Here is a 27,581-nt window from a genome sequence, read left to right on the forward strand (position 1 = left end):
TGACATCTCCTTCAGTGCGCTGCAGCCGGTCTAGGGCAGAGGGTTCGGGCGCTGACTCCATGTCTTGGTCAGATCGTTCTGTCAAGGACCAGACAGGAGAGGAGATCAAATGCACTCAAACCACAGTTCAATAATAACAGGGGAAAAGGGAGTTGGGAGAATGTGTGAAGTTCAGTGGTAGGAAGACTGAGAGGCAGGGATGGCTGGTGACATCTGAGGTCTCCCATCCAAGTACTGACCAGGCCTGACCCTGCTTAGCTTCTGAGATCAGACAGGATCAGGCATTGTCAGAGAGGTGTGGCTGTAGGCTGACAGCACTTGGGTTTCAGGCAGTCTCCCAGCAGTAGTCCCTCAGCAAGCTGGAGATCAGGCGAAGGTACAGGAGAGGCAGGCAAGAGGCAGAGTCGACAGGACAGGAGGCAGATCAGGTTACCGGGGCTGGAGAGCAGACAGAGTCAGACGGAACAGAATATCGTCAGGAGTCAGAGTAGTAGGAACACAGAGCAGGTTATCACGCTGGAAGTTGCAGACGATCTGACACTGAGGCTTGGGAGAACTGCAGCTTAAATACACACAGGGGGGAAGCAGGTGATCGGCAACAGCCAATGACAGTCACTGAAAGTTAATAAGAGGAAGTGAGAGCGGGCGTGGCCGGTAATGCTGAGTGGAGATGTTACCTGAAGAGAGAAGCCCACAGGTAGGACCATGACAGATCTATACTTCTTCACAACTTTGTCTCTGACCTGTTTTAGAGTGCTCCTTGGTTTTCATGTTGCTTGCTTAGTAGTACTGCAAAGTCAGGGTCCTTCCAGAACAGAATGATTTATACAGACATCATGTGACAGATCATGTGACACTTTGATTACACACAGGTGGATCTTAATCAACTAATTATGTGACTTATGAAGTTAATTGGTTGGACCAGCTCTTATTTAGGGGTTTCATTCTTTTTTTTTTAATCTTATTGTTTGTGTCACAATTTAAAAAAAAAACAATTTGCACCTTTAAAGTGGTAGGCATGTTGTGTACACCAAATGGTGCTAATCCCCCCAAAATCCATTTTAATTCCATCTTGTAATGCAGCAAAACAGGACAAACACCAAGGGGGATGAATACTTTTGCAAGACACTGTGTGTGTGTGTGTGTAATACACACACACACACACACACACACACACACACACACACAGGTGCATATAAAAAAATTAGCATATCATGAAAAAGTTCAATATTTTCCATCAGCTATTTAAGAAAGTGAACATTACGAAAAAATTACTTTTTCAATATATTAAAATTTTTTAAGATACACTTATATATAAAATAAGTGCATCTCAAAATATTAGAATATAGGGAAAAGTTTATTTTTTCATCATTTAATTCAAAGAGATAAACTTTCATATATTCTATTTCATTACATGTAATATTATTATGAATTATTAATTCAATGTTTCTGAAATTTCCAAAATGTCTTTTAACAAGACCTATTCACTTCCTGTTAGTGACCATGATTGAATAAAGCTGGTAGCTTCTCCATGCCAACATAAAAAGGGTTTGTTTGACAAGTACAAGTTATTGGGAGGTGTAGCCTCTTTGCCAAGGTCTTCAAGAAGACCCAAACTTTCACCCTTAGCTGAGAGGAAATTAGTTTAGATGGTCAGGAACAATCCAATAACCACCAAGGCATAGGCCTGCCATGAACTGGAAGCTGCTGGAATACTGTATACAGTCAAACAAATTTTACATTCCCATGGACTTGAGAGGCTGCCATCCAAGAAGGAAGACACTGCTCTAAAATTGACACCGTCAAGCTTGAATACATTTTGCAGCTGAACACATGGATAAAGACAAAGCCTTCTAAAGAAATGTTTTCTGGTGAGCTCAGACAAATATTGACTTGTTTGGCCATAATGCAGAAGTATGCTTAGAAAATGTGACACATTCAACCCCAAGAACATTGTACCAACTGTCAAGCAATGGTTAAGCATGATTAAACAAAGTAGGTGGAATAGTGAAGAAGGACGACTATCTTAGAAATCTTCAGCAAAAATTCAAACCATCAGCTACATGGTTGAATCTTGGACACAACTGGACCAACAGGACAATTAACCCAAACATATCAAAGCTGGTTGTGGAATGGATAAAGCAGGCTAATATTAAGATTTTGGAATGGCCTTCCCAAAGTCCTGGACTGTGCTTAAAAGTCAGGTCCTTGCCAGGAAACACAAATTTAATTGAACTCTACCAATTCTGCCATAAAGTGTGGTCAAATGTCCCACCAGAAGCTTGTTGATGACTGCAAAAGTGTCTGGTCAAGGTAAATCTTGCTAAGGAACATTTAACCAAGTATTAGGTGTGGTGTGCTCTATGTATAATTTTGACCCTGTGTTGATTTCAGAAAACCAAAAATAAATTAAAACTTTTGCACCAAATTATTTTTTTTTCTATTAATGATGTATTTTGTCCAATCATTCTGCCACAGAAAAGGAACAGTTCAAAGAAATTACTGAATGCCCAATATCACCCATTATGTAATAGTACAGGAAGTAGGCAATGCTGTTGAATCTTCTGACTTTCTTGGAAGTGTACAACTTCTGGTTTTCTGATGATTGTTTTCTTTAAGTGACTTGTCACCCACAACTATGTGCCCTGAACCGATGAACTGAACTAAATCACCTGATACAATGCCACAAAAATGAGATTTCTTTTACACAACACACATGTAAATTCATCTCATCTCATTATCTCTAGCCGCTTTATCCTTCTACAGGGTCGCAGGCAAGCTGGAGCCTATCCCAGCTGACTACGGGCGAAAGGCGGGGTACACCCTGGACAAGTCGCCAGGTCATCACAGGGCTGACACATAGACACAGACAACCATTCACACTCACGGTCAATTTAGAGTCACCAGTTAACCTAACCTGCATGTCTTTGGACTGTGGGGGAAACCGGAACACCCGGAGGAAACCCACGCGGACACAGGGAGAACATGCAAACTCCACACAGAAAGGCCCTCGCCGGACCCGGGGTTCGAACCCAGGACCTTCTTGCTGTGAGGCGACAGTGCTAACCACTACACCACCGTGCCGCCCCACATGTAAATTATAAATATATATTTTTTGCTTTAAGATTTTACAGAAATGGACATTTTTAGTCTTTTCATAGTTTCTTTTTTTAGTCTTTTAAACCTTCCTTGATGAATTCACAAGGTGTTCATCAACTGAAGAGAGAAGGAAGCAAGAGAAGAGAGAGTGATGTGCTAAGTCAAACGTTTTCGTCCTGCTGCATTTCCATCGAAGTGAGAAAATTAGACTGGCATCAGACTGCTACTTTCATTAGAACAGAGGGTGATGAGTGAAAAAAGGAGTGTGAGAGAGACCGAGATCTGTTTCAACCCTATTTAAACATTTTATACTTTCAGAGCAAAGAGAAACAACACAAGAAAGCTTTGCTTTCTTTTTTTGGTCTCCTCTCAGAAACACATGGCTTTGCTTTCTTGTGGTGCTTCTTCAGTGCACTTGGGTTCAATACAAAATAACAATAGGTTTATTTATTGTTCTGTTTTGTGGCAGACTGGCTTAAATAACACTCAGGCCTTTCTCTGTTTTCCTCCATCTCTCTGCCTCTATTTTCTCCCTCCCTCTTTCCCCTCACTTACCCTCTTACTAATGTCACCCAGTTAAATTGCTGCTCAGAAATGTTTGTTTTCTTGGCTCCACAAAAATAGTTTGCAGATGACAAACATGTCAAACTTCTGCCAAGTGTGCTCTTCATTCTGCATGCTTACTTTTGTTTGCTTGGGCTTTGCTGGGTAACAAAGGCCTCATCTGCCTGGTATTTGCCCATTTTTTGTTTCTGATTTACTGCAACATAACCCTGTTTGAGGTTCATACATATGTCTGAAATGACTTTATAGTCTATAATTCTCTCTCTCTCTCTCTCTCTCTCTCTCTCTCTCTCTTTTACATCTTCAAGTTAGCAAAATTATGAAGTTTGTGCTTTCGCATTGTGTACTATTCAACAGATAGCACAATATTGGGATTTGCTGTAGAGTGTAAGGGAAAATGAAGAGTTAATTAGTGTAGAGTGGTGTATTGTGAGTCGGGATGAGCATGAGGTTGAGTGTCAACTCCTTTTTGTCATTATCTTTGTTCGCTGGCAGCCTCAGCCTATTTATCTCAGCTTTAAAGGAACAGTCCACCGTACTTCCATAATGAAATATGCTCTTATCTGAATTGAGACGAGCTGCTCCGTACCTGTCTGAGCTTTGCGCGACCTCCCAGTCAGTCAGACGCAGTCACACACGCTGTCACTCCTGTTAGCAATGTAGCTAGGCTTAGTATGGCCAATGGTATTTTTTGGGGCTGTAGTTAGATGCGACCAAACTCTTCCGTGTTTTTCCTGTTTACATAGGTTTATATGACCAGTGACATGAAACAAGTTCAGTTACACAAATGGAAATGTAGCGATTTTCTATGCTATGGAAAGTCCGCACTATAATGACAGGCGTACTAACACCTTCTGCGCGCTTCGGCAGCGCATTGATATCTGAGCTCTGTATCAATGCGCTGCCGAAGCGTGCAGAAGGTGTTAGTACGCCTGTCATTATGGTGTGGACTTTCCATAGCATAGAAAATTGCTATGTTTCAATTTGTGTAACTGAACTTGTTTCATATCACTGGTCATATAAACCTATGTAAACAGGAAAAACGCGGAAGAGTTTGGTCGCATCTAACTACAGCCCCAAAAAATACCATTGGCCATACTGAGCCTAGCTACAGTACATTGCTAACAGGAGTGACAGCGCGTCTGACTGCGTCTGACTGACTGGGAGGTCGCGCAAAGCTCGGATAGGTACGGAACAGCTCGTCTCAATTCAGATAAGAGCATATTTCATTATGGAAGTACGGTGGACTGTTCCTTTAACATTGTTTCTGTACCTGTATTGAGTTACTTTACCATAAACATCTGACATCAAGTCACCTCCTCTAATTTGCCTCCTATTTTGGAAGGTAGAAATCTCTGGAGGATTTTGTTCAAAATCTACAAGGTTGTTGATGAAGTAGGAGATTTATTCTCAGTCATAATTCTAAAAGATGAGAACAGCAGATAATATCAATCAATCAGTCAGTCAGTCAGTCAGTCAGTCAGTCAGTCAGTCAGTCAGTCAATCAAAAACATGGACATACAACATACTCAGTGTCCAAACAAATATTAACCAGGGTTCAATTTGATTAAAGTCCAAAACAGTTATTCAAGCAGTTTAAGTAGATTAAAAGTTTAGTGATTTAAATCCTTGTTTGAGGGACACATTGTCAACACTGTAGACATCTAGAGTTTCTTCAGTTCGGCCTTTAATTTTGTTTATGGTTCATTTATCAGTGATATAGAATATCATATTGCCTCCTCTGGCATTGTTTTCCTTTTAAATGTACCAACACAGGAAATGAGAAATAAGAGTAAATTAAAAAAAGTTCAGTTCTTTATGACAGACAGAAAAAGAATCATACAAAATCTCATTCTTGTTGGGTGTTTGATGACCAAGCTGTTGCTTTGTCAAGCTTTCTGAGCTTCCAGATTCACAGGGGAATTACACCCCATGGCCAAGCAAACAAAGACAGCAAATGTCACCATTCTGAAGCCAGCAGCATCCATCATTCCTCTCACCAAGCAGAATACATGCATTCACTCTTAAGGGACATGGCTTGTTCACTGTAATGCCATAAGAAAGTCTGCATTAGGGTTCTTTGACAAAGTTGGGTATGTGCCTGCATGTTAATGAGAACATTATGTTCCTTTATTTTTAATGTGGAACTTTATATTCCTACTTTGTATATAAATAATATATTTATAATGTTGCCAGTAAAATGTATGTGTGTAATAACTGTGTTATAATTATGAATGAACTATGACAACACAAATTACTAGTGCTAAATTAACACCTAAATTGCTTATATGAGTTTCAATATGAGAGATTTTGTTGTGTAGGCTTATACAACAATTAAATAATTTTATTTGGGCAATTCCATGTAATTGTCAACCTCACCATGCAAAAATAAAGCAACATGTAATACATCAAAACCACTCCCAGAGATATCACCTAGGCCTGTATTTTACAGATGTGAATAAGTTGAACCAACTTGTAACCAACCTAATGTCACTGTCAGTCTTTCTTTCTTATAATGTAAACCCCAAGCTAAAATCAACTTTGATCATGTACAATTCTATATTATTCCCACAAGCCACAGAAATGTATGCTAAAATCCACAAAACAGCAAAACAATAGCCATCCTAAATATTATTTAAGAACTTTGATAGTTTTAGCTGATATTTAGAGAGTTTTTCAAAGGGTTATGGTGGTTAAATTGCTGATTTTCTAAACATATGCCATGTCTATTTCAGACGCGTCACATCCATAACGGAATTTCGTCACATCCATAACGCTGACTTTTTCCTTCCGAAACTCTGCATGAAATACAAAATATTTTAAACAAAGACTTTTTAATATTCACCTTGGACCCCTCTATCAAATGGATCTCTCCATTTCGACATTAGGTTTACAATTTCACAGAGTTTGATAAAAATGTACAGTCACCCAAGAAAAGTGATACTTTTTCTGTCACATCCATAACGCATCTTTTATTGGCGTTTTCTGGCATGCCCTAGATGTACTATGGGAATTGTTCTTGTTCTATCACTTCTCCAGTATGGTACAGCCTTAAAATATGCAACACCTGTTTAAATACTGGGAGACAATAAAACATGCACTGGGTCATTTGTTGCCATTTTGAGTTCAAGTGTCACGTCCATAACGCTGGAATTGCTCATTTATAACAGTTTGTGATCACTAATTTCACCTTTAAAAAGGAAATGCTAAGGACAGGTTTTAGTGTCATAGTTTAGCTTACAGTTTAATTCAATACCCAAATCTTCCTTGCGTCTTATAATTACTATGAATTCTTAATGGGACCTCCTATTTCCCATCTTTATCCACAAAGGACATGTGTGTTTCCAAGCAACCAAACAGTAGTACTGCAGATTCAGTTAATTAATGTCCTGGTTGATGATGATTATTGCCTGATCACTTGAGGTAGAGCTAAGCCAAGTATCTGTGGAGGACAGCAGTGATATGCAGTAAACGTTTGTGGACAACATTCTGTAATGGTCATCCTAATTCAAGCAATCAAGGTCTATTAGCATTCGTTAAAGAAAAAAAACATTTTTGAACAGGAAAATTAACTTTTCAGTTCACTGATCATCACTTCATATTCACATGTCTTTTCAGTGAATCTTTTCTGCTCAGTGTTAGAGTAGACATGTTTTTGGGCTTTTTTTAATCAAGAAAAAGATACATTTCATATAAAGCTGTCAAAATGGGTTAATGCAGATTTTAATCCTTTAATAATCACAACACTACTGTCTGATTTTCCTCCTCCTTTTCCCATTTTGTACTCTTCCGAATTGCATGTTTGCACAAGAACAAGGTCAACCGAATGTGCACAGATCTCAGCAGGGGGAAAGAAAGTGATGGTAAAAAGGCTTTACACAGTGTTGCAGCATGATCTGAAATTGCTTGACACCTCCTCCTACATGTTAACATATGGGAGACAATAATTGAGTCCTGTGGGCCATGGCAGTGCAACGTGCCATCTCTCTTCCTGGCGTTGGGAACAGGATATGCCTGCCTTGTCAGACAAGAGCAGACTTTAGAGATGCTGCAGGACCCTAATGAAGAGCCCCCTGTGAAATACAACAATGAGAGGTGAGAAGTAGCATCACACTGAAACGAAATACTGTGCTGGATTTGCATATGAAATTTTTTCCATTCTTAAACTTTATTTAAGTCACGTCTCAAAAGCTCACATCACACGTTTTTTTGCAAGAAGAGTGATGTCATCTTTCAAACATTTTGCTATTTCTGCTTAGGGTGAATGTAGTTATATATATATATATATATATATATATATATATATATATATATATATATATATACTCACATTTCATTGGAAATTGATTATTCAATGTTAATTAGTAAAAAAAAAAACTTTGGAGACAAAGGCCCTAAACTTCTTTTCAAGATGCCCAATTCAGATTCTGTGAAGTTTAACTCTTTGTGACTGGCGATGGACAACTAGCAAGATGAATTTCACAGATTAGTCTGTCACTCTTCAAGGGAAATAGTGTGGGGAAACACTACAGAAATAAGACAGAAGTACTAGTGCGTGCATGTATACACACACACACACTCACACTCTCAGGCCACATCAAGGCACTTGAATGCTGCAAGAAATGCAAATAATCTACTTCCAAAAATCACAGTAATATCCTGCGAGGGGAAATAGAGAGATTAAGAGTAACATTGCTTCAACTGTACTATAACCTCTGGCAGTGTGATTTTTAATTATTAACACAGTAGCAGGAATGGATGAATTAGAAAGTGGAAACTGAGTACCCTTTAAAAATATTAATTGAATTACAAGAGCTGGAAGCTGCAAAGCATTCTCTAATGACAAAGGCAGCAATGAAAGCTGCTCTGAGCCAAAGTGTTCAGTTCTGAAAACCTGTCAGACGCTCTGAAGACAGCTTAGAAGAAAAGAGGAAAGATGTAAGAAGGATCTCCTGCAAAAGTGGGAGTGGAGTGTGTGTGTGTGTGTGTGTATGCAAGTGAAACACTGACAGAGTTTAACTGGCTAGAGATGCTTTCACTAGGTACTTATCCACCTCTTTCTTATTATTCCTCACTGACATGTTCACCATTCTCTTATATTATTGTTTCAGACGCATGTATGGGCAGGTGGGTGTGTATTGGGGAGCTTTAGCCTAATCTAATAAAGTGTTCTCTGACACTTCTGTTTCACAGAGCACTTACACCAAAGCAAACCAGTGAAAATCAATAGAGATTTATGATTTACAAAGGAAGAAGCCTGAACACTTCTTGATGAGCTTCATTCTGCTTCCTTAATATTGCATGAAGGTTTGGGGGTGGGGTTGGTGTGTGTGTGTGTGTGTGTGTGTGTGTGTGTGTGTGTGTGTGTGTGTGTGTGTGTGTGTGTGTGTGTGTGATGAGGACCCATCTGGTCTTTAGCTCTCTCAATGTGGCATGGACGATGTCCTTAATTATATGGAGGCAAGAAGCGCTGATGATCATTCAACAACTGTTTGATTAAAGATAAATGTATTCTTTGATGCACCAATGTGATGAAATTTTTATTTATTTATTTTTGATAGGATACTGATAGCGCTCAGAACCAATATTCAGAGTAAACAACTCTTTTCGATTAAGTTTCTAAGATGCAATTAAGACCATTTGTGTTGTGTGCCATGCTTTCAGAGCATACACTACACCTGTGGATCGGATTGTGATACAGTACATAAACTAAAGTCTCAAGCCAATATACACAATAATATTCAATATCAATGCATAACAAATGTTTAGAATTTTGAATAAGGTCAATCTTGGATCCAGTTCGTATCCTGATAAGACTTTATCCACATGTATTTACACTTGTGGACAGATGCTACTGTGATTTACCCAGACTGAAATCTGATTGCTGTATCATGTATAATAGGTAAATGAGCTCATTACATTTCTGGTGTTGGTCCTTGTTTTCTGTTGTACTAAAATGGTTGCCTCATAATTTATTTTAAATTTCCTCAAAGGCACAAACTCTGGCAGGCAAAGAGCACATGCTTATGGTGTAATGTATTAGCAGGGGGTCTGGTTGTGGAATGTGGCTTGGAGAAACATTTGCATTTACACTTGTACAGCAAAGTACATTTCTTGAAGTGCTTTGAAAGACGGTTTTGAAAGTGCATTTACACTTGCAGTTTCATGTGTTTTAACCCTGTTTGGAGATTTTATATATACATAAACTATAGAATGAACATTCAACTTTAAATATATTTAACAGTTATTCCACGAAATCGAGTCGTACGTGAGCTGATAGCCGACGAGGCGCATAGCACCGAGTAGGCTATAAGCCATATATGACGAGATTGAGTGGAATAACTATTTTATTCTATCCACATTCACTGGATTTTGAGAAACAGAGCATTTTTTATTTTTAGCAAATTCGAAAAATAAATACTTTATACAAAACATCTGACAAAATCATTTCCACTTAGAATGTAAACAAACCGGCAAAATGACAGTAGCAATTTGTGAAAAATGCTATAATAATTCTTGAAAAAAGATGCATTCTTACCATTAAATGCTTTTATTCCATATTTTGTTGCTTTTGGGGGGGGTTGTTTTCGAGTAGAGTTTTTATTTCGTCCTCGGTTGGTTCAACAAAACACCATTTTGTTTTTTTCTACTCACGGTATGCTGTATGAGCTGATATCCTAGTAGTAGAGTAGCCAATCAGAGTGATATATAAAACAATCAAGTGGAAACGTGATCTGTTACCTTGATACCAAGATTTTTTTCATGTGATTGATGTGCTTGCTGAACACAATGCTAGATTTCTCATTCATTTTGTGAGAGTCACCATGTGATGTACAGCAGGAGAGTGGTGTACCGTGATGTGTGTGAAGACTTCTCTCTGACAGGCATTTATTGATTGCTGTGAGGAGGGCAGTGGCCATTTGAGCTTCCCAAGACTGACGTAGAAGGCAGCGTCAGTCCCAAGCTCTCTGTAGTTGAAAGAAAATCAATCCAATCTCTCACTCACACACACACACACACACACACACACACACACACACACACACACACACACACACACACACCTCCCCTGGTGTGGTACACTCCACTGACAAAAAAAAAAAAACACATGACTAAATCAGTGATCAGACTATCCATGAATAAATCAGTTAATTTGAATATAAAAAGATATGGGCCATGTTAAAAGAATGTGTTTCTGGTAGCAGGAAGTGACACCTAGGTGAACTTCAACCCCATGAATTTGTGAACTTCTGAACTGTGAGCCAATCAAAAATAATAGGATAGGCTGTGTTTACTTTTTTTGGAACAAAAAAAGGGAAAGAAAATATAAGCAAAAACAACAAAATTCTATTATATGCATTATGACAGAAGTGCACACACAAGTACATTTCTCAGCTTTATCCCTCATATACATACACACATACACACAATCACACAAATTTCTCTTGAGGGAGAAGCTCCTGCAGCTGCTCCCCCTGACAAACTGGGCATGCTGCACACTGCTGACTTCCAAAACAACAGCTAAATGCTGATCCCTGAAGTGTTGCAGGAGGTGTGTTTATAAAGGCACATAAAGAAGCATCAGTTGGTTTGTTCTCATTTTAGCTTGTTATTCTCTCTTTGTTTGTGTGTGTGTGAGTGAATGAGTGAGAGCGCATCATACCTTAATGCCAGTAGCCTCAGGTGATTTGTCTCCATGGTGATTTCCAGCCTCAATGGAGGAAAAAAAAGCCAGTTAGAAGGCAAGTTGTTGATTGGTTTGAGGTAGTGATTAACACAGGTGATGTTAATTAGGTCCCATGGAACTAGATATGTTGTTCTGGGACTGTGTGTGTGTGTGTGTGTGTGAGAGAGAGAGAGAGAGAGAGAGAGAGAGATGGCACAGAAAAGCTGAGTTATTATTCTCTGATACTTTATTGCTGGTGAAAATTGGGAAAGATTTTAATATGCATGCTCAGTCCCTCGTGAGTGAAGAACAAAAATAATTGAATCTGCCTGATTATGGAAACGAGGACAACCTGAGCTTTGAGGTGTTCATCTTCTCTGTGTGTGTGTGTGTGTGTGTGTGTGTGTGTGTGTGTGTGTGTGTGTGTGTGTGTGTGAAAGAGAGAGAGAGAGAGAGAGAGAGAGAGAGAGCATACAATGGATTAATTGTTATCAAGTGTGTTTGCTGAAAGCAGGAGGCTTGGGCAGCACAGTGGTCTAAGTGGTTAGCAAGAAGGTTCTGCAAGAAGGTTCTGGGCAAGAAGGTTCTCACAGAACCTCACAGCAAGAAGGTTCTGGGGTGAGCCCAGTGGCTGGCAGGGGCCTTTCTGTTGCCCCTTTTCTGCTGGGCCAGAGGAAAGAACCGCATGTCAGCGGGGGGGCGGAGTTGTTAAGACCAACAACAATAACGACCGTGAAAGATCGCCATTTTTAAGCGATGGGAAGCAGCAGCTGTACAAACACGAAGTCATCCATTATTATTATTATTATTATTGTTGTTGCTGCTGCTTCTTCCGTGTTGTTTTTGCTTCGATATTCGCACTAAAGTTTATGCAAACGTAGCGACATAACTGATATATACAGCGACGTAATGACGTATACAATGACGTAACTGACGTATACAGCGATGTAATGACGTGGCTTCCCTTAGCACCGCAAGCTATGGAAAAGCAAACTGGTTCTCAGCTGGCTCGCAAGTTGAACGAGTTGTGAACCAGCACCAGCACTGGCCCCGAATCAGCCCTGGAACTGATTTGGTGGAAAAGGGGTATGTGCGGTGTTTGCATGTTCTCCCCGTGTCTGCGTGGGTTTCCTCTGGGTGCTCCGGTTTCCTCTACAGTTCAAAGACATGCAGTTAGGTTAACGTGGGGCAGCCTTGGGCTGAAGTGCCCTTGAGCAAGGTACCTAACCCCTGACTGCTCCCCGGGCGCTGTAGTGTGGCTGCCCACTGCTCTGGTTGCGTGTGTTCACTGCTTCAGATGGGTTAAATGCAGAGGATGAATTTCACTGTGCTTGAAGTGTGCATGTGACAAATAAAGGTTTCTTCTTCTTCTTAAGTGGGTCTTATGCCGCTTTTCCACTACAAACGCGGCTGAGTCGGGCTGAGCCGTGCCGTGCTGAGTTGGGCTGAGTCGGGCTGAGCAGGGCTGTTGGAGTTGCATTTCGACTACAACCACGCTGAACCGTGCTGGCTGGAAGTGGGTGGACACATTGGGTGGAGTTAGCGAAAGTGGGTGGACGTCAGGTGATGTCGTTAAGCAGCGCAAACAGTGACATCAGTGACCTTTTAAGCGGTAGTCTCACGACCTGAATAGTAAACAATAAACATGGAGGACATGGAGTCGTTAGTGTTGCTGGTCTTGGTGCTGTGGCTTGTTGTCACCGACAACACGGACAGATACTGGCAAGAGCGTATAGATGAGGCGAGCTGCATAAGGCTTCAGAAATTCTCGTAATTCGTAATTCTTCTCCTTCCGGGTTTGCGGTGTTTACAGATCCCAGCGCGCTCGCGGGGCGTGTGTGGGCATGTGAGGACACTCCTCCTCACCAATCAGTGCACAGGGGAGTGTCTGCTCACGCCCCCAGCCTCACTCGGCTCGCTTTGGCTCGCTTCAGCCCCACTCCAAAACGGTGCGAGTTTTAGGGGCTAAGCAGGGCTGAAGCGAGCTGAGTCGTGCTGGTTTTTGGTAGTCGAAACACGAGCCGTGTCGGGCTGAAGTGAGCTGAAGCGAGCTGAAGTGAGCTGAAAAAGGGTAGTGGAAAAGGGCCATTAGTGTTCACCTTCAAGTTAACAAATGTACCCCTATTTTTCAACTATCCCTTATTCAATTTACATTTTAACACACGCGCACGTGCTACACTGTGATTACATCACTTTCAGCATTGATTTTTCATCACTGTTTTACATCCATTACATCAGCTGAACATGACAATAGAACATCATTTGTGATTAATACGAGCACAATATTGCAGATGTACAGTGAGCTACAGGTAAAGAGAACACTGTAAATCTGAGAAAGAAAGAGAGCATGAATTTTTTTTTCCAAATGAGAAGGTTTTTGTGTGTGTGTGTGTGTGTGTGTGCATAAAGTGATATAAACTACACCATGCTCATACTTAGTCTACTTGGTGATAAGAATCAGAATAAGAATTCTGTTGGACTAACTATCAAAAGAAATGATGATGGTCTTTTCAGTAGAGAGAGATTTAAATATTTTCCCTCCATCTTTTAAACTGGAGGAGGAGATGTCAGGCAATTGGACATCCATTTACAACCCCAATTCCAAAAAAGTTGGGACACTGTGTAAAACATAAATAAAAACAGAATGCAAAAATTTGCAAATCATGGAAACCTTATATTTTATTTGAAATAGTGCAAATACAGCATATCAAAGATTGAAACTGAGAAATCTTATTGTTTTTTGAAAAATATATGCTCATTTCGGTGTTATAGTTGAGTCACTAAATCTCGAGTCTCGAGTCCTAGTGTTCAAGTCCAAGTCATTAAAAAAAATTTCGAGTCAAGTCGACTACTGAGCCAAGTTGAGTCTGAGTCTAGTCCGAGAACAAGACTCCAACTGCACCATTTGATAGTGGCTGTTTTAGTGCCATTAACATTAGTTTGTTCCTGAACATGACATATGAACAGGTGAATGTGCATTCTCTTTGTCAGGGAGTGCAAAGTATTCTGTTGGAGATGGTTGGGAGATAGATGTAAGTGCAGAAGGTGTGTTTATTAATACAAGTGAAGACAGGTAAACAATCCAGGGGTGGGTTTCATGAAAGCCTCTTAAGGCCAAGAGTGTCTTTAATTACCTCCTAAGATCCATCATCAAGCTAATGTGGTTTTCCCGAACAACATCAGAACCCAAGTAGTCCTTAATGCCGCTTTTCCACTACAAACGCGGCTGAGTTGGGCTGAGCCGTGCCGTGCTGAGTCGAGCTGAGCGGGGCTGTTGGAGTTGCATTTCGACTACAACCGCGCTGAACCGTGCTGGCTGGAAGTGGGTGGACACATTGGGTGGAGTTAGCGAAAGTGGGTGGACGTCAGGTGATGTCGTTAAGCAGCGCAAACAGTGACATCAGTGAGCTTCTAAGCGGTAGTCTCACGACCCGAATAGTAAACTATAAACATGGAGGACATGAAGTCGTTAGTGTTGCTGGTCTTGGTGCTGTGGCTTGTTGTCACCGACAACGCGGACAGATACCGGCAAGAGCGTATAGATGAGGCGAGCTGCATAAGGCTTCAGAAATTCTCGTAATTCGTAATTCTTCTCCTTCCGGGTTTGCGGTGTTTACAGATCCCAGCGCGCTCGCGGGGCGTGTGTGGGCATGTGAGGACACTCCTCCTCACCAATCAGTGCACAGGGGAGTGTCTGCTCACGCCCCCAACCTCACTCGGCTCGCTTTGGCTCGCTTCAGCCCCACTCCAAAACGGTGCGAGTTTTAGGGGCTAAGCAGGGCTGAAGCGAGCTGAGTCGTGCTGGTTTTTGGTAGTCGAAACGCGAGCCGTGTCGGGCTGAAGTGAGCTGAAGCGAGCTGAAGTGAGCTGAAAAAGGGTAGTGGAAAAGGGCCATTAGTTTGCTCTGAATTTACGAGAGACCCAGACCACTCGTTCAAACCAAACTCACAGCCGAACACACAGAATGCGCATGTGCCTCTGAGGGACTCTCACTGTCAACAGGGGAAACTGGTGTTGAATCTGCTGCTGGTGTTCAATTATTTTTCTTGTACATTGCAGGTACATTGAGTTAATTATTACATAAATATACGAAAAATATTATGAATATATTTCAATATGGTCTGGAATCATATATGGATAGAGAATGTCACATTAATATTGCTACATTTTAATCAAATTTAACTCCATAAGGCGAGTGATTATCTCATTTAGTGTCATAAATGAGACAAATTTCTGCACCTTTAACATTGTGTGTGTGTGAGAGAGAGAGAGAGAGAGAGGTTTTGATCTGTGTGTACCTAAGGAGGTTGAATTGCCCTCCACATATATATATATATATATATATATATATATATATATATATATATATATGTATCCCAACATATGTGCAATATTTACTTCCACCATTAGGTTAGTTTCTTACATAACTTACCTTATTTCTACTGTTAGAATGCTAATCATCAAGGCACTGGTTTTTGCTTTTTCCATTCCCCTGATGCCACTTACAGTATTTCTATTGTTGTTCTATTAGACACTTTTTTTTTTAGGCATTTATTTTTTGCTCAGTTCTTATTACGTACTTTTTCCCCCTCCCCTCCAGCTGGTATTGTTGTATTTTAACTTGTACTGTATTGTTATGGAGCAACTTCTGGCACAAGAATTTCCCTCGGGATTAATAAAGTTTACTGTTGCCTCACAGCAAGAAGGTCCTGGGTTTGAGCCCAGTGGCCGGCGAGGGCCTTTCTGTGTGGAGTTTGCATGTTTTCCCCGTGTCTGCGTGGGTTTCCTCTGGGTGTTCCGGTTTCCCCCACAGTCCAAAGACATGCAGGTTAGGCTAATTGGTGGCTCTAAATTGACCATAGGTGTGAGTGTGAATGGTTGTTTGTCTCTATGTCAGCCCCACGATAACCTGGCGACTTGTCCAGGGTTTATATATAAGAGGTCAATTCAACCTCCTTAGGTACACACAGATTAAAACCTCTCTCTCTCTCTCTCTCTCTCTCTCTCTCTCTTCATGTGAACACATATAAGGAAGAGGATTACCCACTTGGTACTGTGGCTAACAGTTGAAATAATCCTGACTGTATGTTTGAGTAACAGTGAAATGACCAGGCATGGGAAACACATTTACTTAGTTATTTAGTTTATTGTTTGCTCATTCTTTTGTGTGAATGTTTATTCATTTAATTAAAAAAACATGCTTGGAATAAAAAAAAATATATCTATTGCCCAAAAATGTAAAATGGTTTCAATTATTAATTACCACATTAGTTAAGTAATTCTTAATGGCAATACAATATTTTAACATATTTTAAACACTTTATATTTCATTGTTTTTTGGTTAAAAAAAATGAACGCCATGTGACCGCCTTGACGGGACTTAGCAACTACTAATGCCTATATCGGGGATGCACATTGCAAAGATGCTCTTCTTAATGTTGCTGTTCAGGCTCCTTCTGACGAATGAGTTTGGGAGCACCACGTACAGAGACAACGTTCGTTGCTGAAGAGAGTCTTTCAACTCTCTCTTTAGCCCTAAAGGGCAACATTATTGGGAAACCTACCCCAGAATGGCAGGCAAAATCATAAAACAGTGAAACAGGCAATAGGTCGAGCAAGGCACAAACAGGCTATTATAGACTAGGCAGAACCAAAGACGACAAACAGGGGATCAGGAAACCAAAGAAGGAAATAAGGCTCAGTAACGTGTCAGCAACGCAACTCAATACTTTGCAAAGTAAGTGTGTTTTCACAGTTTTTATATTGGTGTGCTGATTGCACCTTAATCCTGTGCAGGTGCAAGTTGTTTACGGCACACGCATGCGAGAGTCTGCTTGGCATGTGCACTGGCCAGTGTGCACCTGAGAGTCTATCTGATGCACGCGCCAAAGCTCACAGATGTGACACTCTTGCACGAAATTAGTACAAAAATTTATGTAGATATAAATATCTTATGCCAAATTATTATGGCATGTTACAAAAAAATAAAGAAAAAATCCAAGTCCTCTTCTCCAGTTTATGAGTCCTAATGCAGTTAATGCATGAGTCTGTGTCCAAGTCTGCGTCATCAGTGCTCAAGTCCAAGTCAAGTCATGAGTCCTTAAAATTAGGGCACGAGTCGGACTTGAGTCCGAGTCCTGGACTCGAGTACTACAAACCTGGCTCATTTTAAATTTGATGTCAGTAACATGTTTCAGAAAAGTTGGGACAAGGGCAACAAAAGACTGAAAAGATGTGTAGTGCTAAAAAAAACCCCCTAATTTGGTTAATTGGCAGAAGGTCAGTAACATGATTGGGTATAAAAATAGCATCACAGAGAGGCTGAGTCTCTCAGAAGTAATGATGGGGAAGGGTTCACCACTCAGTGGAAGGCTGCATGGGCAAACAGTGCAACAATTTAAAAATAATGTTTCTCAATGTAAAATTGCAAAGAATTTGGGAATCACATCATCTGTGGTACATAATATAATTAAAAGATTCAGAGAATCTGGGGAAATCCCTGTATGCAAGAGACAAGGCTGAAAACTGACGCTGGATGCCTGTGATCTTCAGGCCCTCAGGTGACACTGAATTAAAAGCAGACACATGTCTGTAGTGGAAATCACTGTATGGGCTCAGGAACACTTCAGAAAACCATCATCTGTGAAAACAGTTCATTACTGCATCCACAAATGTAAGTTAAAACCATATATAAACAACATCCAGAAATGCTGCCACCTTCTCTGGGCCTGAGCTCTTTTATGATGGACTTGAGGCAAAGTGGAAAATGGTCCTGAGGTCTGACAAATCAAAAGTAGAAATTCTTTTTAGAAATCATGGACACCACACCCTCCAGGCTAAAGAGGAGAGGGACCATCCGGCTTGTTATCAGTACACAGTTCAAAAGCCAGCATCTGTGATGGTATGAGGGTGCATTTGTGCACATGACATGGGTAGCTTGTACATCTGGGAAGGCATCATTAATTCTGATATATACATGTTTCAGAACAATATGCTGTCATCCTGACAAAATCTTTCAGCCTTCCTTCTTTCAGCAAGACAATGCTAAACCACTTTCTGCACACATTAAAACTTCATGGCTCCGTAGTAAAAGAGTTCGGGTACTAAACTGGCCTGCCTGCAATCCAGACTTGTCTCCCATTTAAAACATTTGGCGCATTATGAAGTGCAAAATATGACAAAGGAGTCCTTGAACTGTTGAGCAACTGAAATTGTATTTCAGGCAAGAATGGGACAATATTTCTCTTTCAGAACTACAACAATTGGTCTCCTCAATTCCCAAATGTTTACAAAGTTTTGTTTAAAGTAGAGGTGATGCAACACAGTGGTAAACATGTCCCTGTCCCAACTTTTTTGAAACATGTTGCTGATATCAAATTGAAAATGAGCATATATTTTTCAAAAAACAATAAAATTTCTCAGTTTCAATATTTATGTTGTGTTTGTACTATTTTCAATTAAATATAGGGTTACTATGATTTGCAAATTACCACATTCTGATTTATTTACAGTTTACACAGCGTCCCAACTTTTCTGAAATTGGGGTTGTACATATCAGAATTAGGAATCAGTTGCCTGCTTATAGTTACCCAGTTATAGATTTTGAACTGACTTCCCAAGTTTGAAAACTCACTAATTAAATTTTTACTCCCAAGCAACTGAGAGTGAAACTCTGAGGCTCAGAGCATTTTGCATACACCATTTTAAGCAGAGTAATATATAAATCTATATGGTCATTGGCAAGTAGTTCTACCTTATATACAGTGAGATAAACGTAATCTTCAGCAGTTCCGAGATATCTGTGCCTATTGCTGTAAAAGGGAAAATGCTTGCCTGTACCTGTTACTGTGCTATTAAACAATGACTGTTCTGTGCAGCACCTTGTGCTATACAAGCATTTTAAAATAGCTGGATTATTTTATATTATGTCTGGCAAGACCACAATAACGTTATTTCAGATAAATTAATAATGCTTTGCAGTAGTTGAGTTTGGTGCATTGTAACATATTGAGATTTTTTGCCATCAGTCCTTTTTAGGAATGTCCACTCTGCACAAAGGCATGTTTTTAGGTAGTAAAAAAGCTTGTTGTAAAGGGTTTCAGAGAGGATGTTTTACTGTTTTTTTGGGGGGGACAGCACAAAGCAGCAGACAGTCTGAATCTCCTGAGAAAACTTACTGTTCAAAAACAGCATGAGAAAAACAAGGTGAGGCTGTAAGCACACACCCACAAATACATTTAGATATATATCTGATATTTGATATCCTAACCCCATTTCCAGAAAAGCTGGGACATTTTACAAAATTCAGTAAAAACAAAAATCTATGATTTGTTAATTGACATGAATCCTTATTTAATTTCTTTCCAGTGATACCAAACACAGCATGGCCTCAGCTAACCAGCTAAAATTAGCCCCATAGCAAACACGCAGCTAAATTTGCATTTTTGCCATCCACATGTCAAATTTTGTGTTTTTGTCTCAATATTTTATCAAAATATCTATTTTGTAACTATAAATGTGTATATATAGTATCTAAATTATTGTATTATAATATAATTATTATAGTTATATTAAACAAAGTTGGCCTGCAACACACTCAACAAAGTTTGGAGAGGTGTTATTACCATTGTATTACATCACCTTTCCTTTACTAACACTTTTAAGTATAAATATGCAGGTGATTATAGAAAATCGTGCGTGCTGATTGGTTGAGAAATTCAGACTATTTCTCAATAATCACCTAGAATGACTCAGCAAAATAGCAGCCAATCACTTTGTCACTGTAAATGAGGAAGAATTACAAATTATGAAAGAAAATGCTGTTCCTAAAAGCTCTAAAGATGCTATGAAGTTTGGTCTAAAACTATTCAAAAGTAAGGTGGAATTGTGATTTATTTTATCTATTTCAAAACAAAGTATTTTATTTGAGTTGGCATAGATAAGTGACATAAGCCTGTGCACATTACCGGTACATTTGCATGCCGCTTATGAAGTGTGAAATAAATTATTTTTTAAAATATATATATTTTTTAAATAGTCACTTGTGTATAATTGTAAAACAATTATCCACCTCAGGCTCAGTGCATATCAGTGAATAATAACCAAGACAAAGTTGTTTGAGATCAAATAGTTAAATAGTATATAATAAAAATACAGTAAATACAGTAATCCATATTATGTCAAGAACCACTCAAGCAAAGAGAAACAACAGTCCATCATTACTTTAAGACATGAAGCATCTTTTAATTAACACAAATAAAGAAAAAAACATTGAAGTAGAAGGAGTCCAAACTTTCTATTGGTACTGTATATAAAAAGTTGTCTTTTTATTTTGTTGCCTGGCAGATCAACTAAACATCACAAAAATGTACAGGAAGTGTAATGAATAATTCTGTAGGATTTCATATGCATGAAGTTATGAGAAAAGCAACAACCCTTCCTATATGCCACTAATTGTATTGTGGGAGGAAAGGAGGGAGTTTGGTTACGTTGCTTAACACTAAGAAAGTGTTTATTCTCTTCAGTGTTAAACATTACCTGATATAGTATATGTAGTATAATAGCAGTGCAGCAGCCCTTGAATAATTAATGAATATCGATAGTGTTTCGTCTTTGGCCTAAAATCTATCTATATGCTTTTTACAGTGCATATCTACGGTTGTCATCATCATCACCACCAAGAGTGTGCTTGTGTTTCTTTTGAGAGGATAATTAAGCAGACACTGTTCTATAAATGTGTGACAGTTGTCGCCATTGCATCTTCCCTCTCATAAGAGCTACTGCGACATCACATTGGCATGCTTCTTTGGCACGGATTTTAATGGTGGCAGCTTCAATGGTGGCAGTGATCATTTGCGCAACAAAAAGGTTTTTTTTCATTGCATGTTGATGTCTCATTCAGCAGAGGTGGCTTAGGCTTTGATTGCCGCCTCGTCGCTAATTAAAAGGAATGATGCTCTCTTGAAGGAAGTGGTTAAGACAGCAAAGTCTGATAGCCTCCCCTATTGCTGTCCTTTAATTTCTCTATTTGGGAGTTATGCTGGAAGCAAGCAGAAGCTTGTCAGTTTTAAAAGGATAGCTGAAGACTAACCTGGAATACTGCTAGAGTGATAGATAAATAATTTATTCTCAGATTATGAGAATGAAAAAAGAGGATGCTAACAAATGATTATATCATGAATAGTAAAAATTATAGCATTCTGACATGCTGATTTATGTCCTTTTTATTGTTATCAGTGATCTGCTATTTTATATTTATTCATTTTAATTATTATTCTCATCTTAGTCTGCTCCTATGAAAGTCCTTCATATGAATCATATTACATCTATATGTTACATCATATGCAGTGGCACTTTCTGCAGTTTCTTACTGTCAGACCCTCATGAACCATTTTAACAGCTCAAGTGACTTTGCTGCCAGATCAGAAAAACACAGAACTCAGCGTATCTGTCTCCTCACACACTTCATCTTCTTCTAAGATTCTTATTTATTTATAATCCCACTCAAGGGAACAAAAAGAGAGGCAATGGCAGGACAGCAAGTAGGAGTGTTTTATTCTCTGTTACTGAGAATGTGGTACATATTCATGTGTGTGTGTGTGTGTGTGTGTGTGTGTGTGTGCGCACGCGCGTGTGTGCGTGAGTGCATGTGTACGCGTGCGTGTGTGCACACTAGAGCTGCCTGAGCTTCTTAAAATGAAACTATGGGTGTGTAGTTTAGGCAAATGTACCCAGAGTTACATACTCAAAGGTTACACACATTGCAATTCCTGTCAGGGAACCTGAAAGATGTGTGCCCTCGCTTTAATACACACTCTCTCTGGAAGAGGAAGGAATGTTGGCTTTAGTAAGACTTGGTGCTGCCTGTCACTTAACATCTTGCAGTGAGAATGAAGGCATAAAGGGAGGACAGAAACACCCATGTCGACATGTGCATGTATTTTTTCTGTTGTTATAAAAAGAATGAAGGTGCAAAGCTGTCACTGGCACAATCACATCTTGGAGTATAGTTATGTGTCAAAGGGTCTACTATAGCCTTTTCCTGAAATTGAACTTAGGTTCTCTCTCTCCCTCTCTCTCTCTGTGTCTGTCTGTCTGTCTCTGTAATCTGAACTATTTTCAGTGCACTACATTTCAGAGGCTTCAAACACTTTTGACACATGGCTCCTGTGACTATTGTGAACAGTTCTGACTTGGTTAATTTCTCCAGAATGGTTAATGTTAATCCAATAATCTGAGTGACACTTTTTAACTAACAAATTATTCAGAGGGCGGCATGGTGGTGTAGTGGTTAGCGCTGTCGCCTCGCAGCAAGAAGGTCCGGGTTCGAGCCCCGTGGCCGGCGAGGGCCTTTCTGTGCAGAGTTTGCATGTTCTCCCCGTGTCCGCGTGGGTTTCCTCCGGGTGCTCCGGTTTCTCCCACAGTCCAAAGACATGCAGGTTAGGTTAACTGGTGACTCTAAATTGACCGTAGGTGTGAGTGTGAATGGTTGTCTGTGTCTATGTGTCAGCCCTGTGATGACCTGGTGACTTGTCCAGGGTGTACCCTGCCTTTCGCCTGTAGTCAGCTGGGATAGGCTCCAGCTTGCCTGCGACCCTGTAGAACAGGATAAAGTGGCTAGAGATAATGAGATGAGATGAAATTATTCAGAAATTTAGAATTACCAATGGAGTTGGCTCTTTAAATATGATGCAGAGCACTCTGGTTTTTGCCTAGTTAGGTCCAGACTATCTGTCAGTGCTGGGGTCCAGCCAAAGTGCCTGTTGCTCTGGCCACTTTCACCATTACTGTCTTCCCAGAAAACAGATCTCAATTAGCAATTTGGAGTCTCTCTCTCTCTCTCTCTCTCAGTTTAATTTCCACAGTCTGTGGTGCAAGTGCATCCATGGTGGATAAATTTTTTCTCTCCCAAACAATGTGGGTTTGCCTGGCAAGCTGTTGCATACAGCAGTAATAATTAGACTTGCCCTAATGAGTTGACAGAACCCAAACATACTGACATACTCACATGAACACAAACGGCACAGCTTGACAGTGCCCAGCAGTAATGAAGAAGCAATGAGGCTTTAAACGAGGGAAGTAAATGCAAGTGGGAGTTTTTATGAGGTCTGGTGTGGATCTATAAAATTGACATTAGAACTAATATTCGACTAAACTAGTGATAAGCTCATCTCTGATAACAGTTACAGTAACTGTATGGCTTTTCTTTATTTTCTGGGTGCAGGGATTTAAATAAATCTAGAATTGAGTTAATGAGTGCTTTGACCATTCAACTATCAGATATTTCCATCCTTGTGGGGATATTTGATCACCAGCAAGATATAAAAACATGTTCCCCACACTCCTCCAACCACACACACACACACACACATTTTATATATATATATATATATATATATATATATATATATATATATATATATATATATATATATATATATATTCTGATTACACACACTAAATAGGGGTTGATAAAAAGGCATCAGCCCTGCATTCTCATATTTGCAGTTTCAATAATTAAAGTGCATACATTTAGTGGCTGCTTTCATTCTGATTAATTATTCATTAACAGCATCTTAATATCATCCACACTCTGAATATTTAACAAAATGCAAAAACAAAAGCTGGGCAAAAAAGAAAGAGATATGAATATTCAAGCACATTAATGAGTAAAAGCTTGAAAAGGAGCGCAAACAAATATACATTTCAGAAGGGGGAGGTGAGTGCAGACCCGGGCCACATCACTATTTGAAAAATAAATAATCTCTGCTGTGGTGTTCTGCATTTCCATAACAATGGTACAGCAGAGAGTTGTGAAAGAGCGAAGGGGCATATAGAATAATATAGAAGTAATACATATTCACAGTGGTTAGAATGGTTTTCAAAATGATTTTAGAGTAGGGAGTAGGCGAGAGACTCAAGTGAAACAGGTTTAAGTACTGTACTGTACTGTAGACCTTCATCATTCATTTGCATGAAAACACAGGATGATCCTGAACATTAAGGTATGAACTGTGAGCGCAGGTATGAATGGTGAACTCTACACTGTAAAAAATGTAACTTGCAAAATTGTTGAGTGAAAAAAGGATTCTAAGTTGAATGAACAATTTTCCCTTCTAATTGTTCAAGTAACTAAAAAAAATAGTTGAGACGCCTTTTCTTCGCCACAAGTTCATAGGAAATGGAAAATTAAGTTAAGTGAACTTATATATTCAAGTGCTGATTGATGCCCCTTAACCGATGCCACTGCACATGCGCACTTCACAAGTTCAAAAGTTTCAACAGTCGGGTGGAGTGAGAAGTCCATGGAAACTGACACGAGACGTTGTATAGGAGTATAGACTAAGCTTTCCTCAACAGAGGCCAGGGAATTCCCTCCTTGTATGTTGGTATTTGTTTCTGTTTGTGTAATAATAGGCAAAGTGAAGTAGAATTTAAGTGTTGAGAGGTTTGTGTTAACTAAAAAATGTAATGCACACTAAATCATTGTAAAAAAAAAAAATAGTCAAGCCAACTTAAAAATGTAACTCAACCGGCTGCCAAAGGATTTTGAGTAAACTCAACTTAGAACCATGATGTGCCAACTTGCTCTTCTAAGTTAATTGGCATTATTATTTCAATTTATTTCAACTAAACAATTTGTTGGACTGAACTTCTAAAGGCAAGTCAAGTCAACTCAACATAAAATACTTTTCTATGTGAACTTAAAAGGACATTTTGGGGTGTTGTGGCTCAGGTGGATAAGGCGCCATACCATAAATCTGGGGACCTGGGTTTGATTCCAACCTGAGGTCATCTCCCTGTCTCTCTCCTGCTCATTTCCTGTCTCTACACTGTCCTATCCAATAAAGGTGGAAAAAGCCCAAAGAAAATCTTTAAAAAAAAAGAATAATTTAGGATAACTTAATATTTTTTGTGCCAACCTGCTTTTCCAAGTTAATTGGAATGATTATTTCAATTTATTTCAACATCACAATTTGAATGCACTGAACTTGCTAAATAAAGTAAGGTCAAAATAAAATACGCATCTGTGTCAACTTAAAAGAGCAAGTCAGCACAACTATTTGGCCCGGAGTTGAGTTTACTCAAACTCCTTTGGCAGCAGGTTGCATTACATTTTTAAGTTGGCTTGACTAATTTTTTTTTTTACAGTGTAGAGTAGCAGGTAAACTTGTGTGGAAAGAGCCCAGCAATTTCAGTTAATGAATATGTTGCATTATTCTGTGTTTAATTAAATAATAATTAAAACAGTTATTTGTAGTGGATTTAGACATTTAGACCCTACTGTTCCTCCAATATACTTTTCCAACATTCCAAACATATAAGGTCGAATATAGTTTATTTACTTATCATATTATCCCTGACTGTCCATGTTCAGAAAGTGGTGCAATTTTCAACAAAACTGATTCAAATTACAGCATATAAATTTGTGAAGGTTCAGCACCATAAAAGTCCTTGCTTACAAAGATAAGTTTGTTTTGTGTGTGTGTGTGTGTGTTTGTGTAGTTTGATGTTTGTTTTTGTTTGAGTGTTTTTGTCCACCGGTTGTGGTGTAGCTCCGGACCCAGTTTTGGGTGTCAGTTCCCTCCAGGCCTTGGTTCACCGTGGGTGATGCCTGTGCTCCTAGCTATGGACTGCAGTGATCTCATTGCTCATTTTAACATTGTGGTTGTCCAGCGCTCTGTGCTTTAGTGCTTGGCGTGGTGTTCTGAGCAATGTTACTCAGTGGCATCACAGTGGCTGTGCAGGCGGTTTGGGACGTACTGGCGCTCTGTGTGGCGATGCTTCTGTGCTTGCTTTGTGGACCCATGGTGTGGTGTTCTGAGTAATGTTGCTGACGGCATCGCACTGGCTGTGCTGGCAGTGTGGGACTTGTTTTCATGCTCCTTTTGGTGGGACTGTGGCTGCTACACCATTGGAATGACATCCTGGCCTCTATTTGGTGGACTTTATTTATTTATTTATTCATTCCCTAAAATTGTAATGCTACCTTGGGTTTTGAGAAAGGCGCTATATAAATTGAACTTATTATTATTATTATTATTATTATTATTATTATAAGTTACCGATAAGTAACTAACATGATCATTAGTTCATGACTGTAAATAAGGCACATTCATTTGAAGTGATTATGTTTTGCTTTATGTTACCAGTTTTGACTCATGCCATTGACTCTCAACAGATAAGGCATCTGTTCTGACAACAGAAGTTTGGCTACAGAAGCTGCAATAGTTCGTGGTTTTGAAAAGAAAAAGAAAGAAAGCGTACGAGCAAAACTGGCAAAGTGCTCGGCAATTCTGTGGAAAACAAAATATATTCTTGATTGTAAATCTTTGCATACTCTATATTACTCATTATTTTTGCCATATCTGACTTATTGTGTCGAAGTCTGGGGAAACACCTACAAAACCACTCTGCAGCCGATATGTACAATACAGAAAAGAGCAATAAGGACAATAAACAAAACAGGATACAGAGATCACACAAACCCACTATTCATAAAATCACACATGTTGAAATTTATGGATCTGGTCAAATTCAGAACAGCACAAATAATGTACAAAGCAAGAAATAATCTATTGCCAAAAAATATACAAGGAATGTTCAGTGAGAGAGAGGGGGGATATAATCTAAGGGGAGACCTAAATTTTAAAAAACCAAAGGTTCGAACAAATATGAAAAGCATGTGCGTATCGAGCTGTGGGGTGACTTTATGGAACAGACTGGAGACAGAAATAAAACAAAGTGCAAATATAAATCTGTTTAAAAAAAGGTACAAAAAAATATTTTTAAACAAGTATATTGCAGAGGAAATATGTTAATGGAGGATGATGAGGGATAAATAGAATAGGGTTGATTGTTATATTAGAACTAGCTTAGTATATGGTATATATTTATTTATGGGGATAGATATCTTCATATTTACAGGGATAAGTATGTAGTAGATATTTTTTTTTTGTAATTATATATTTATATAGATAGTTATGTGTATATGTATATATATATGTATATGGATATGGTATGTAGTATATATTTATTTTTGTAATTATATATTTATATGGATAATCATGGTGTATATGTGGTATATATTTTTATAAGTGTATTAATGTAGTTTGGATTTCGGGGTAGTTAAAAAGGGGTGGGAAATTAAAAAAAGTATTGTACTTCTTCCCACTCCTTTTTCGAACAATGTGCGGTGTATTGTAATGTATTAGCTCTTTATATTATTTTATTTATTCTTTTTTTTTGTCAC

The 27,581-nt window shown here is 39.2% G+C and overlaps 1 protein-coding gene across 3 annotated transcripts in view; it reads left to right on the forward strand.

Annotated features, from left to right (window-relative positions):
* The window catches only part of ebf1b (EBF transcription factor 1b), a 295,483-nt gene that overhangs the window by 69,208 nt on the left and 198,694 nt on the right, over positions 1-27,581 (forward strand). The window lies entirely within an intron of this gene.

The sequence above is a fragment of the Neoarius graeffei genome, chromosome 12 (genome assembly GCF_027579695.1).
Source record: "Neoarius graeffei isolate fNeoGra1 chromosome 12, fNeoGra1.pri, whole genome shotgun sequence".
Taxonomy (NCBI): Eukaryota; Metazoa; Chordata; class Actinopteri; order Siluriformes; family Ariidae; genus Neoarius; species Neoarius graeffei.